We start from the raw sequence: 13567 nt of genomic DNA, 5'->3' as shown, positions 1-13567 counted from the left end.
CAACTGTTCGCTCTTAACTATATGGTCCCCTTATTGGGTTTGATTTGCTCCTCATCTTCCAAATCATGCAGAAGTGCAGATCATCCAGAAAAGGTTGCCCAGTGCAGCGTTAATTCCACCTCTTGTGCCTCCTTTCTTTGCACTCTACCTTTGTTCCCATCAGATCGAGAAACACAAAACAGCAAGTTATTAGCTAATAGGCAATAAAGAGTGCAAATTTTCTGAAGAGTTCTTGTTCTCCCAATTACAAAGAATCCCATCTGCTATTAATTGCGATTCTTTTTTTTTTTTTATTATGAAAAACAAAAAAAGAGGGGCAGGCTGTCAAAATGCCCGACTGGGAGCAGGGAGCAGGATAGGCACCACAGGTCATTTCAACTCCCAACTGTCCTGAATATAGTTCGATGGCATCCAGTACAATGTATACACGTTTCAATTCCACAGTACGAAATACAGTGACGTGCAATAGAAGAATGCTTTATGAAGAGGCATGGCACTGCACTTTGGCACACTTAAGACCACATAACATGTCTTACATTTCCTCAAAAAAATATGTTTTTATGTTTCAGACTTTTCAGAAAGATGTACGTTACAAGATGAATATGTTTTTGAAAATTTGATTTTTATATATATAGTATTATTGACCTGGTTTGCAGATATCGTAGATCCGAGGCTGCTGCGCATAGCAGTCTGAGTTATAGTGGATAGTGTTCACGTTACCCATTTACCCATGTTTAAATTTAGCGATTTCCCCTTCGTTTACTCTCATGTCAAATGAAAACAAAACATATCTGTGGCTGGGAGCTATCAAGTGAATTAAAATACATTCATATAATTACGGAAGGCTAAAATGTGTCATTAGTTTCAGATATTATTTTATTTCCACCTTTCTGACTGTCAAGCATTAATTGCCTTGCAGAACAATGAAGTTATTTTTGTCTGTTTGCTAAAGAAATTTGACTTTTATTAACCTTTTCTGCAGAGGCAGCCAATGTATTTGAAATGAAATGTTAACTTCCACAGTACTGGCTAGTTTCAACTGTTCACTGCATTTCAAGTGCATGTTTTTATCTTCTAGCATGTATGGCTTTATGCCATAATAAAGAACCAAACATGATATAACACAGTACTGGTGCTCAAAGAAAATTTACATCCCAACAACTACACTGAAAAGCTTAATATCAGGTCGAGATCTACTTGATTGGGAATCTGGACATATGAATGTGCACTTTAAGTATGCACATTTTAGTTATGGTTCATGAAATTCTGATGCTCTTGGAGTATCCTCTGACGTCTTGTTTCTTTCATGACATAATGTAAGATCTTTCACTGTTTTACACGTATGTACATATGGTCTTCCTGCATCATAGTAGCTGCGCAAGCACGGTGACGCCTGTTATCTACGCTCTCTGGCAACTGCTGAAACGAATCTATTTGTAACAGGTTGCAGGAAAACATTGCGATTGTTGGTTTGAAAAGCGTTACTTTCAAAGTAAATATCCTTTTACATAAGTTGAACTATGTGCGAGAATGTACCACGAATTTCTTAAATCACAGAGCATTTAACTGTCATTTAAAAATCAGCTCTTTGATGACGAGCCATTTAGAAGAACTTCAAACCCCGAAGATCAGACATCTGTCATTATTAAAAATTTTACTGGCACATTTGTGTGATTCTTAAAGTGTAACACGCGAAAAAAAGATGAACATTATATTTGAAATCATAGCTTCTCTTGCAGCTTATTAATCTTAGAGACCAATATTATATGTTAAAGCTTTGCTTTTCTTGTAGCAACACTAAGTATATTAATTGTAAACTATTAACTTTCCCTGTCAACAGTGATGTTGCTGTTTGCTGACTACATCACGCGTCCTATGCTCTGAATGTGCACTGTCATCAGTTATCGAGATCACATGACATGAGCTATGACTGGCCTACAGAAACATATCACAATATCGATTTCAATGATTCGGAAAGTAACATGCAGTGTTTGGTGGAATTCCAATGTATACTTTCGTAATACGAAAATATGCAACGTACATGTTGCTGCACATAAAAGATATTTCCAAAACATGTCTTTTTCCAAAATGTGTATTTTTCTCTGAGTTTCGTTTTCTAAAGTGCCGGGAAATTCAACGCCCGTGAATAAAACCTTAACCATTCAAAGGATTGATAAGGGAAAATATACTGTCATATAATACAGAAAAAGCGTGTTTTCACCTGGTAGAAAGTGTATTTTTAATTGGGAAATCTGAGGAAAATCCAGGAATTTTTGTTCCTTGTCCATGTATACAGCCTGAATAATCTTCTCAACCTGGACCCCATTCTTTCTGGGCAATCCCAATGCATTGTAATTTAGGAAGTGCGACATTACGACCATAAGGTTGTTCTACACATATCCAGTCATAAGCCTTGCTGTCACCGACCCCTAAATACTGTGTGTATCTGAATCTGTTTGCCACTGAATGATAAAAAGTCATGAGAACTCTTTCTACTTCCATCCGACCACTTGGACCAGTATAATTCATACTCTTTCTCAGTTTCACTGCCACAAGTTTTACAGCACTTGCTTAGAATGTCTACATCAATTACTTTGCCTGTATCAAATGATGTAGCTATCATGACACCATTTAGCAAAGCGTGGCCACATTTCTGCCAGCTGCATTCAAAACAAGCACAAATATCACCACTTTCACTGGCATCACTTTCCTTGAGTGCTTCTTCAGCTGCTTCCTTCATGAGATGTTACAAATTTCTGCAACAGCAGTTCCAATAATTTTATTGTAAGTCATAAATTTTGGAGGTAGATTTGGAATGTCAAGTGATGCAAATAAGAGTTTGCCCGCTTCCATCCGTTTACCAATAGATCTGAGACCATAGACTAGCCTGATGGTATTATCATACAAATTATTATTTGCTATTTCTGATGTGTCATTGCTGTAGCAACTGCACACATTTTGTACTATTAACGTCTGTTTTGACACAATCCCTTTGCAAAAACACCGATTCTCTCCCAAGGATATGTCACCCCCACATATTCTGCACACAGTATTTTTGGAAATGAAATCACAGGGTATGCTAAGGTTCACCACAATATTTCCAAACGAATATTCATCTCCACAAGCTAACTGGGAGGAAACTCCTTGAAGACACTGCAGTTTCTTTCTTGAGGTGCTGATTATCTGTACATTTAACATTCTTGCTTCCTTTGACCCGCTAACATCATTTACCTTTATGTATATTTCCTCTGAATTTTAATTTAGGTGAGAGTTTATTTATTTGCAGCACTTTTATGAAAATATGTGAAACCAGAGAAAATAGAAATCAGCACTCACTCCACTCACAACAAACTTCATAAGTACAACCAATAGCGCTCGAAAACAATAACAAACATGATCAGAATGATGAGTATCGCTAGTAGATAAAGGGTAGGAAGCCTTGACACGGTAAAACAATAAAAGCAGGAAATAATGTACAAGGAATAAAAGAAACCTGTGCATTATCTCTGCATGGTGCCAAAAAGAAGGTGTAACTTTTAAATGCCAGTTCACACAGAGTATCAGGAAAACTGTCATAATTTATGAAAAAATTGCCATATTTATATGAAATAAAAATTGTTTAATGCAAGAAGTAGTGGGCATTTCAAATATACAAAAATCTAAAAATTAGTTTTTGATCCCGTTTGCTTTCATTCTCCCCGTAAGGTCATGATGTACAGGTGTGATGTGAAACCATATGTCCCACCACTGATGAGGTGCTTCAGATGCATATGCTTTGGTCATATGTCATCCCGCTGTATGGCGAATCCACAATGTGGCAACTGTGGATGATCACTCCACAAAGGTAGTCCTTGTGAATGTCGACCTTGGCGTGACAACTGCACGGAACACCAGGCTCCACCGTTGGCAGTTTGCACATTTTTCAAGCAAGAAAAGAAGAGCCAGGAAGGCAAATCTATTAACTGTCTATCACTTACTGAGGCACAAAAGAAATATAAATGCCTACATCCTGTGGATATTATGATCAATTACTCTCTAACATCAAAACCACTTCCCCCTTCCCACATGCCTTCTCCCCGTCCCCTCCTCCCCAACCTTTCCCAAACCAGATCTATTACCACTTGAGTGAATCTTGCCCACCAAAGGTTGTGAAGGAAAAGAAGAAGAAGAAGAAGAAGAATCACGACATAAGAATCGGGACAAGGCTCCTCTGGTGCCCCTGAAGACACCAGGTCCCCCCACACAGTCAGATTTTGAGCCACTGTTTGTGGAGGTTGGTCCATCGACACTGGTGACAGGCAGTGATCCTGTGGTGTGACCAATCCTCCTGGCCTGTTCACTCCTAAAGTGGCCATCAGTCACGTGATCATTCACTGGAATTGTAACTGTTACTACTATCACCTACTGGAACTACAACACTGTATGTCCTCCTCTTCTGCTGTTTGCAATGCCCTCCAAGAAACTCACTTTACTGGTGATCATTCTCAATTGCTCCATTGTTATTGTCCATTGTGTTGGAACCACACTGGTCCCAAGAGGTTTTTACAGCTGCCATTAGTGAATGGATTCCCCTTCGTACCTTGTTGAAGGCAATAGCAGTGCGGGTGCAAACGACCTCAGCAATTACCATTTTCAACATGTACCTACCTCCAGGCAGGCCACCTACTTATTTTTAAATGACCACATTAATCCAACAACCCTCCCCCCTCCTCCTTTCCTGCTTGGGTACTTCAACACACACCATCCCCTGTGGTGGAGTACCATTTTGTCTGGTAGGGGTCTTCTAATTGACCAGCTTCTCGTATACCTTGGCATATGTTGTGCTGCTGCACAGCAGACGCCTCAGTGAAGGTTCCCTGACTCACTTTAGTGCTTCCCCTGGCACCTTTTGAGCCTCTTCCCATAATCTTGTAACTTCACTACATTGGTCTCTTTATGATGACCTTTGTGACAGCTTTGCGATGATCTTGTCGTTTGCTTGCCACTGTCAGACAGACCAACTGCCACGTTCGATGCTTCATAGAGTGAGCTGGCATTTGTATGTCTCTGCTGTTATGATCATGTATGCTGCTGAAACTACTATTCGTCTTTCTACAGTAGTTATTCACAATGGCTAATGATCCCTGTAACAGTACTAACGAGTTCCTTCGCAGACCAACCTTATGACTTTTAAGTGGCTTTGTGCTAAGGCTCACTGTTTAAACAAACACAGTAAGAAGGAATGCTGGAAATGCCATGTCTCTCTGGAGTTGTATGCCTCTTCATCTCAGGTGAGGGCTAGGCTCTGTGATCTTATGGGCTGCCAACATTCATCAGCTGTTCTGGGTCTTGTTATACAGGATGGCATTTTTACCAATTCACCAGTTCTTGCAGAACACCATATCAATCACATGGCAATAGCATTGGGGTCCTCTCCCTGTCCGACTACCTTCATTCCCTTATGTTTCACTCCCCATAAAGCTGAATCCTATAATAAACCCTTCACAGGCAGGGAACTACTTCGAGTTCTTGCCTAGACACAAGACACAGCCCCACATGCTCACCAAAATAACAGCATTACGCCTTGAGCGGCCTGTGCCAACATTTGAGTGGCTGAACACCGCCACTGCAGTTCCAGGCATATGATTCACCTACAGGCGGGAGCTGCATCGGCACGCTCCCAAAAGGGTGCAGTCGGTGTGGACCTACTCACTTTTGCAGGATCGTGTGCTTGAAAATAGGTCTTACCAAATCCTGGCTGCTCAATAGTGACTTCTCCATGAACAAGCTCTCTGGGCTTTATGCTGACTGCTGCCGCTGTTTGTCAATCAGAAGCTGTCCTGGAATTCTCTCACAGCCTGTTGTCTGGTGCCAGTCTACCCGCCAGGGATCTTCGTCTCTGACGCTACATAGAGCAACCAGCAGTTGCCATGCGGAGACTTGGTCTTTACAGTGTGGACCTCCAGCACGTTGGTATTTTGGCTCAATGCAGTGTTTGTGTGATTAGAGTGTCGGTCGGTTGCTTTCGACCTGTATTTCAACTCTAGTAATTGATTGCTTTCAGTGGCTGACAGTGGCTGTGTCTCACATGATTCAGTGATAGAGACCTAATTGTGAACTATTTCTTGTGTCGTGTAATTTGACTCCGAAGAAGGATAATTGAAGCTTTATGTTTGTTTCAATAAACTTACTTTTCCATGTCTACCTGGGTTTTAGTTTGTCTGCGTCAAACTCAAGGTGGGAGATTTCAGCATTAGGCTCTAGCCTTCCTTCATGATGGATGGATGACCAGTTTGCTATCTTGACAACCTCTCTGTTGTTTTGGTCGGTGGTAAGTGGCTGCCTGACTAAAACATGGATTTATTTAAATTCTGTGTATCTGCCACACTTGTCTGTGAATTACGTCACCTCTCATGTAGTATGGTGACCAAGCTGTGTTTCGTTCAGCCCTTCGGGAGCTGAGTATAGGCTTGGCAACCCCAGGGTTCCTGAGCTGGGGAATGGTAAGCGCCGCCAGTCCCCTTTCACCATAAGCTCTGGGCATGTTTCAGCAACCACCAAATGGCGTGGCAGTGGAGCATTATGTGTCTCAAGGAATGGGGATCTGGGCTGGGTGTCCTGGATCGTGAGGACGGTATAAACTTCTATAAAAAAAAACACTAAAGGTGTGCTGCATACTGATGGAATGCATGGCTGTTGAGGTGGAACAGTTGTTTGTGGGCAACCTCTGTGGAACCTGCCGTACCTCAGTTGTATAAGGCTTACTCAGGCATGCGGGGCTCTGTCTGAGTGGACCCTTACTTCCCTAGCTGATCGTATGACCGAGATGGAACCCTCGAAATCATCTTCTTCTTCTCCCAGCAGGAAGGGTGTACCACCTGGGAGTATTCACACCCATTCATCCAAAAGAATGAGATAAGGGAGTATTCACACCCATTCATCCAAAAGAATGAGATAGGCCAGTCCTCCTGATAACAAGAATACTTTGGACTGCAGTAACAGGACTCATGGAGTCGTGAATAACAGTGTGTTTCTGGTGATAAAGAGGAAGGAGGGGACATTTGAAAAAGTGTCCCCATTTTATATCCATAAGGGTTTGGAAGGCCTTGCTGGAACATTAAAATCTATAAAATGATTGTGTAAGGGCTCATTGTTGGTTGAAACTAGCAGGTAGCTTAAGAAAGAGCAGAAACTGGGTGACTATGATAACATTGTTGAGATGCACACCTCTCTCGACTCCAATAAGGGTGTTGTCACATGCTGAGATATCATGGACATGGACATAGAAGAACTGAAGCAAGAATGAGCATTCTAGGGAATAGTTGATGTGGAGCAACAAACACGCAGGAATAATGGAGCAACTGAAAAGACTGCCGCTTTCATTGTCACATTCAATTCTCCGACACTGCCTGAACATTTCATGGCAGGCTTCCTTCGACTTAATGTTCGGTCTTACATTCGAAACGCTATGCGGTGCTATAAATGCCAGTGTTTCGGTCATACAACCATGGGTTGTGGAGGTGAAGCGATCTGCGGGAGCTGTGGAAAAGCCACTCATGACATTGGGGCTGACTGCTCTTCTCCAGCGGTCTGCATCAACTGCTCTGGGAACCACCCAGTCTAATGCCGAAACTGCCCTGTTTTTGCTGAAGATTGCAAAATACAGGAAATAAAAGTGACCAAGGGGATACCCTATGCCGAAGCAAAAAAAGAAATTACGGCGTCGAAATCCTCTGTCTTTGCCACCTCATGTTCTTCCATGGTGCAGAAACCTATTCCCAAGGCGGACGCGTCGGCACAGATGACGCTTAATGTGCCTGTATCCACCACAAGCACCTTACTTCCATGTGTAGATGTCAAGGGAAAAAGAGTAAGAACAAAGCAATCCAGGCAGCTACACTAGGAAAGACCAATAACAGTTCTGCAGCGAGCATCCAGAAGGTACAAGAAAAGCAGAGTGCCTCTCAATGCCCCCTTTCCCCCTCATCCTCAAAGGGACAGGGTGCAGGGAAAGGCTCATGACATTAGAGTCAAAAGGTGTCCTGAGCACCATCAGACATAATTCTTTCTGTCTGACTGATGAGGAGGATATCATAGAGTTAGATGCTTTGCATCCAGGCAGCCCCTCCACTCCCCCTCGCTCTGCGAGTGCTCCATCTCCCCAATGCAAAGATGGGGTAAATTAAAACCACACTGATGACATGGGTTCCGTACTGTAGAGAAACATGAATGGGTTCAGGACTAATGTAGAGTAACTGAAACTCCTAGCACATGAACGTCTTGTGCTTTTGTTTACAAGAAACGCATTTTAAAGATACAGCTGTCCCTGTCGCATTTTAAAGATACAGCTGTCCCTGTGCTCCAGGGGTATACACTATACCGCAAGGATGACCTATTAGGGGAAAGGGCCAAGGGAGGTGTCACAGTTCTGTCACTAATGTGCACCACTCCTGCTTTCTCCTTGTCTACTGACCTGCAAGCAGTTGCAGTTCAAATTCATGTGTGTCGAAGGATTACTATTTGCTCACTGTATTTACCTGTGCAAGATGCACTGGACTCTGGGGCTCTCACAGATATTATTGCACAATTCACATGACCGTTCCTCCTCCTGGGAGACTTCAATGCCCATCATGTCCTGTGGGGCTCGCCCAATACTTACCCTCGGGGTCAGGTTTTGGAGGGCTTCATGACATCACACGAGCTATGCATCCTTAAGACGGGTACTCACACACATTTCTCTACTGCTACTGGGTCATTCTTGGCCATCGACCACTCTTTCTGTTCTCCCGCCCTCGCCTACTCTGTTCACTGTGTCATTGGTGACCTTCATTCCAGTAACCACTTCCCAATCTGCCCACCTTCATGTACTAAGTAGCTCACCACCTGAAGTTAAGCCCCGAAAATGGATGGTCAGCAGGGCTAACTCAACACATTTCAGCCAGTTGCCTGTGTTTGAACACTGAGACATCATCAAGGATGAGTGGACATCACGCAAGTGATCCATCGTGTCACTGACTTCTAGATCCTACAGCCCTCAGGTCATCTTAGGAGGCGACCAGTAGCTTGGTGGACAGATGAATGCCATTCCGTGATCCAGTAAAGGCGTGCTGCTCTTCGACATTTTAAATGCCGACCGACAACGGATAACCTTAAGGCCTTTCGAGTCGCAAGGGCCAAGGCTTGACAAGTTGGTAGGGATAGTAGGAAAAGGTCATGGCAAGCATTCCTGGCCTCCATCAACAGTTCCACTTCTTCTGTAAAAGTATAGGAAGCCATCCGAAGGATTTCCGGTAAACGCAGCTGTTTACCGATAGAAGCACTGCTGAAACAGGGGTGCCTCCAAACAACACCCAGACATTGCTCAGATGCTGGCCGAACATTCTGCATGAACTACTAACAAGCAGGCCAAGATCCACCATTTTGTCGCTATTGTGCAACTGTAGGGAGGGAAAAGTTGGACTTCAGGTCCAACAGTTCTGAGGCCTACAACTCTTTCTTCATGTGGGATCTCGAATCGGCTCTGACTGAGATTCGTGACACTGCACCCAATCACGACCAAATGTGGTAATGCATGCTTCAACATTTGCCAGCAGCATCAAAGAAAATCATTGTCGAATGTTTTAATCTAATATGGCAGATAGGCAACTTACCCAACTCGTTGAGGGAGGCAATTCTGATCCCTCTCCACAAATCAGGAAAGGGCTGCATGTCCCAGTAGTTATCAGAGTATCACCTTAGTAAGCTGTTTAGGAAAGATCCTAGAGTGAATGGTTAATTGTTATCTGGTCTGGTTGTTAGAAACCAGGCAACTCCTTAGCCGCTCTCAGTGTGGATTCCAAAGATTTCAGTTCACTGTCAACAATCTGACCCTCCTAGAGGCAGCTATTCAGCAGGCTTTCCTCCGTGAGCATCACTCTTCGCTATAAGTAAGGCATACGATACTACTTGGAGACACTTTATTCTCGCACAACTGCATCAATGGGATTTTCATCACCACCTCCCCATCTTCATATGATCTTTCTTGTCTCAGCAGTTTTTTAAATACTGTGTGTCCTAGTTTCCTGTTATGTTTCTTATAGATCTATTCTTTCTCATTTCCACAGTGAACTGTATTCTGTCATGTTATTAGTTTAAATGCTGGTTGAAAAGGCAAAGTTTATTTCCTCTGTGTGGTTAAATGACAAATGTCATTTACATTTTGTAACAAGCATTTAGGAAGAAGATTGATTCACCCATCTACAAGTCATCAGATCAAGTACAACTGACTGTCAAAATCAGAATTTTGCCCAAGTATCACCATATGCTCCCAGTGAAAAGCCTGCACTGAACACATTGGAGATAGTTGTGAACTACTCCAACCACACCCTCGGTGAGGCAGCCAAGCAAGTACTATACAAAGGACACAACTTAGCATTGGCTCCGCAGTGGGTCTCCACAGAAGAAATAAGAATCAGTGAAAGTTTCACTCTGTGCCCTGCTCCGAATAGAAGCAGAGAAGATAAGACAAGAGACAGTCAAGACCTTGCTATGTGCAAAGCTGCTGCAAGTTTGTATCTGAAAGGAAAAACAACATGCCCTGTTAGAACTGAGGAATAATCCTGATATTTTAGTCATACAAGTTGACAGTGGCGATGTGTCCATCATTTTGGACTCTGTGGACTACAGTTCCAGGATGAGATACCTCATCAAAGAGCCCATATAAATAGAACTTAAGAGTGGCACTAGTGCTAAGATACAGATGAACACTCTAATTAAGGAGTCAAGATTACAGAGTGACACAACAAAAAAGGTCATACCTGAAGTTCCAATAGCACCAAGGATTTATGGAGTATCTAAGATACACACAGAAGAATATCCATTAATTCCCATAGTTAATTGTATTAATTTGCATACATACTATCTGGCGAAATGCTTAACGAACAAGCTGAGGCATGATGAATCATAGGCCGGCCGCAGTGGTATCGCGGTTAAGGCGCTCAGTCCGGAACCGCGCGACTGCTACGGTCGCAGGTTTGAATCCTGCCTCGGGCATGGATGTGTGTGATGTCCTTAGGTTAGTTAAGTTTAAGTAGTTCTAAGTTCTAGGGGACTGATGACCACAGATGTTAAGTCCCATAGTGCTCAGAGCCATTTGAACCATTTTGATGAATCATATAGAGTTGAATGTTCTGGGCACTTTACATTTCATTGATTGCTTAAAGATCCTATCCATCTCATCCACAGAATTAATGGTGAACTTTGATGTCAAATTCTTGTTCATCAGTGTCCACTACGGGACATACCGAATATTCTACTTCAGTGTGCTGAATCATATACGGAGTAGTCCATTGATCGTGACCGGGCCAAATATCTCACGAAATAATCGTCAAACGAAAAAACTACAAAGAACAAAACTTGTCTAGCTTGAAGGGGGAAACCAGATGGCACTATGGTTGGCCCGCTAGATGGCGCTGCCATAGGTCAAACGGATATCAACTGCATTTTTTAAAATAGGAACCCCCCACTTTTAATTACATATTCGTGTAGTATGTAAAGAAATATTACTGTTTTAGTTGGACCACTTTTTTCGCTTTGTGATAGATGGCGCTGTAATAGTCACAAACATATGGCTCACAATTTTAGATGAACAGTTGGTAACGGGTAGGTTTCGAAATTAAAATACAGAACATAGGTACATTTGAACATTTTATTTTGGTTGTTCCAATGTGATACATGTACCTTTGTGAACTTATCATTTCTGAGAACGCATGCTGTTACAGCGTGATTACCTGTAAATACCACATTAATGCAATAAATGCTCAAAATGATATCCGTCAGTCTCAATGCATTTGACAATACGTGTAACGACATTCCTCTCAACAGCGAGTAGTTCGCCTTCCGTAATGTTCGCATATCCATTGACAATGTGCTGACGCATGTTGTCAGGCATTATTAGTGGATCACTATAGCAAATATCCTTCAACTTTCCCCACACAAAGAAATCTGGGGACGTCAGATCCAGTGAACGCGCGGGCCATGGTATGGTGCTTCAACAACCAATCCACCTGTCATGAAATATGCTATTCAATACCACTTCAACCGCACGTGAGCTATGTGCCGGACATCCATCATGTTTGAAGTACATCGCCATTCTGTCATCCAGTGAAACATCTTGTAGTAACATTGGTAGAACATTACGTACGAAATCAGCATACAATGCACCATTTAGATTGCCATCAATAAAATGGGGGCCAATTATCCTTCCTCCCATAATGCCGCACCATACATTTACCCGCCAAGGTCGCTGATGTTCCACTTGTTGCAGCCATCGTGGATTTTCCGTTGCCCAATAGTACATATTATGCCACTTTACGTTACCGCTGTTGGTGAATGACGCTTCGTCACTAAATAGAATGCATGCAAAAAATCTGTCATCATCCTGTAATTTCTCTTGTGCCCAGTGGCAGAACTGTACACTATGTTCAAAGTCGTCACCATGCAATTCCTGGTGCATAAAAATATGGTACAGGTGCAAGCGATGTTAGTGTAGCATTCTCAACACCGACGTTTCTGAGATTCCCGATTCTCACCTAATTTGTCTGCTACTGATGTGCAGATTAGTCGCGACAGCAGCCGAAACACCTACTTGGGCATCATCATTTGTTGCAGGTTGTGGTTGATGTTTCACATGTGGCTGAACACTTCCTGTTTCCTTAAATAACGTAACTATCCGGCGAACGGTCCAGACACTTCGGTGATGTCATCCAGGATACTGAGCAGCATACATAGCACACGCCCATTGGGCATTATTATCACAATAGCCATACATCGACACGATATTGACCTTTTCCACAATTGGTAAACGGTCCGTTTTAGCACAGGTAATGTATCATGAAGCAAATACCGTCCGCACTGGAGAAATGTTACGTGATATGACGTACTTACACATTTGTGACTATTACAGCGCCATCTATCACAAAGCAAAAAAAGTGGTCCAACTAAAACATTCATATTTCTTTACATACTACACGAATATGTAATAAAAAATGGGTGTTCCTATTTTTTAAAAACACAGTTGATATGTGTTTGACCTATGGCAGCGCCATCTAGTAGCCCAACCATAGCACCATCTGGTTCCCCCCTTCAAGCTAGATGAGTTTTGTTCTTTGTAGTTTTTTCGTTTGATGGTTATTTCGTGAGCTATTTGGCCCAGTCACTGTCAATGGACCACCCTGTATAAATGACCTTGTGCAGCATTGCCTGACACATTTATTTCAAGTGGTAAGAGAAGTTCTATAAACAGTGTGACAATAGGCTCCCCTCTTTCACCAATAGCGGCTGCCCAATCCATGGAAGCTCTCGAAAAGATGGAGCTGCTCTCCACTCCCCTGCATCCTAAATGTTGATTATGCTATGTGGATGACACATTTTTCATTTGGGCACACAGAGGAAATGAATTTCACTGTTTTCGCCAACATCCAAGCCAACAATATGACAAAGTACATTTCATGATGCTGGAAATCGAAAAGGACGGTGTGCGACCGTGTCATGATGTTGAGGTCTATTGTAAGCATGACGGGAAACTTGGACACAGTGTGTTCAGGAAGCC

At 42.6% G+C, this 13567-nt stretch overlaps 1 protein-coding gene across 1 annotated transcript in view; it reads left to right on the top strand.

Annotated features, from left to right (window-relative positions):
• LOC126297887 (GDP-fucose protein O-fucosyltransferase 2) overlaps nucleotides 1–13567 on the top strand; it is a 79714-nt gene that overhangs the window by 41842 nt on the left and 24305 nt on the right. The window lies entirely within an intron of this gene.

The sequence above is a fragment of the Schistocerca gregaria genome, chromosome X (assembly GCF_023897955.1).
Source record: "Schistocerca gregaria isolate iqSchGreg1 chromosome X, iqSchGreg1.2, whole genome shotgun sequence".
NCBI lineage: Eukaryota > Metazoa > Arthropoda > Insecta > Orthoptera > Acrididae > Schistocerca > Schistocerca gregaria.
The sequence above is the reverse complement of the archived record's forward strand: the minus strand, read 5'-3'. Positions and strand labels throughout refer to the sequence as shown.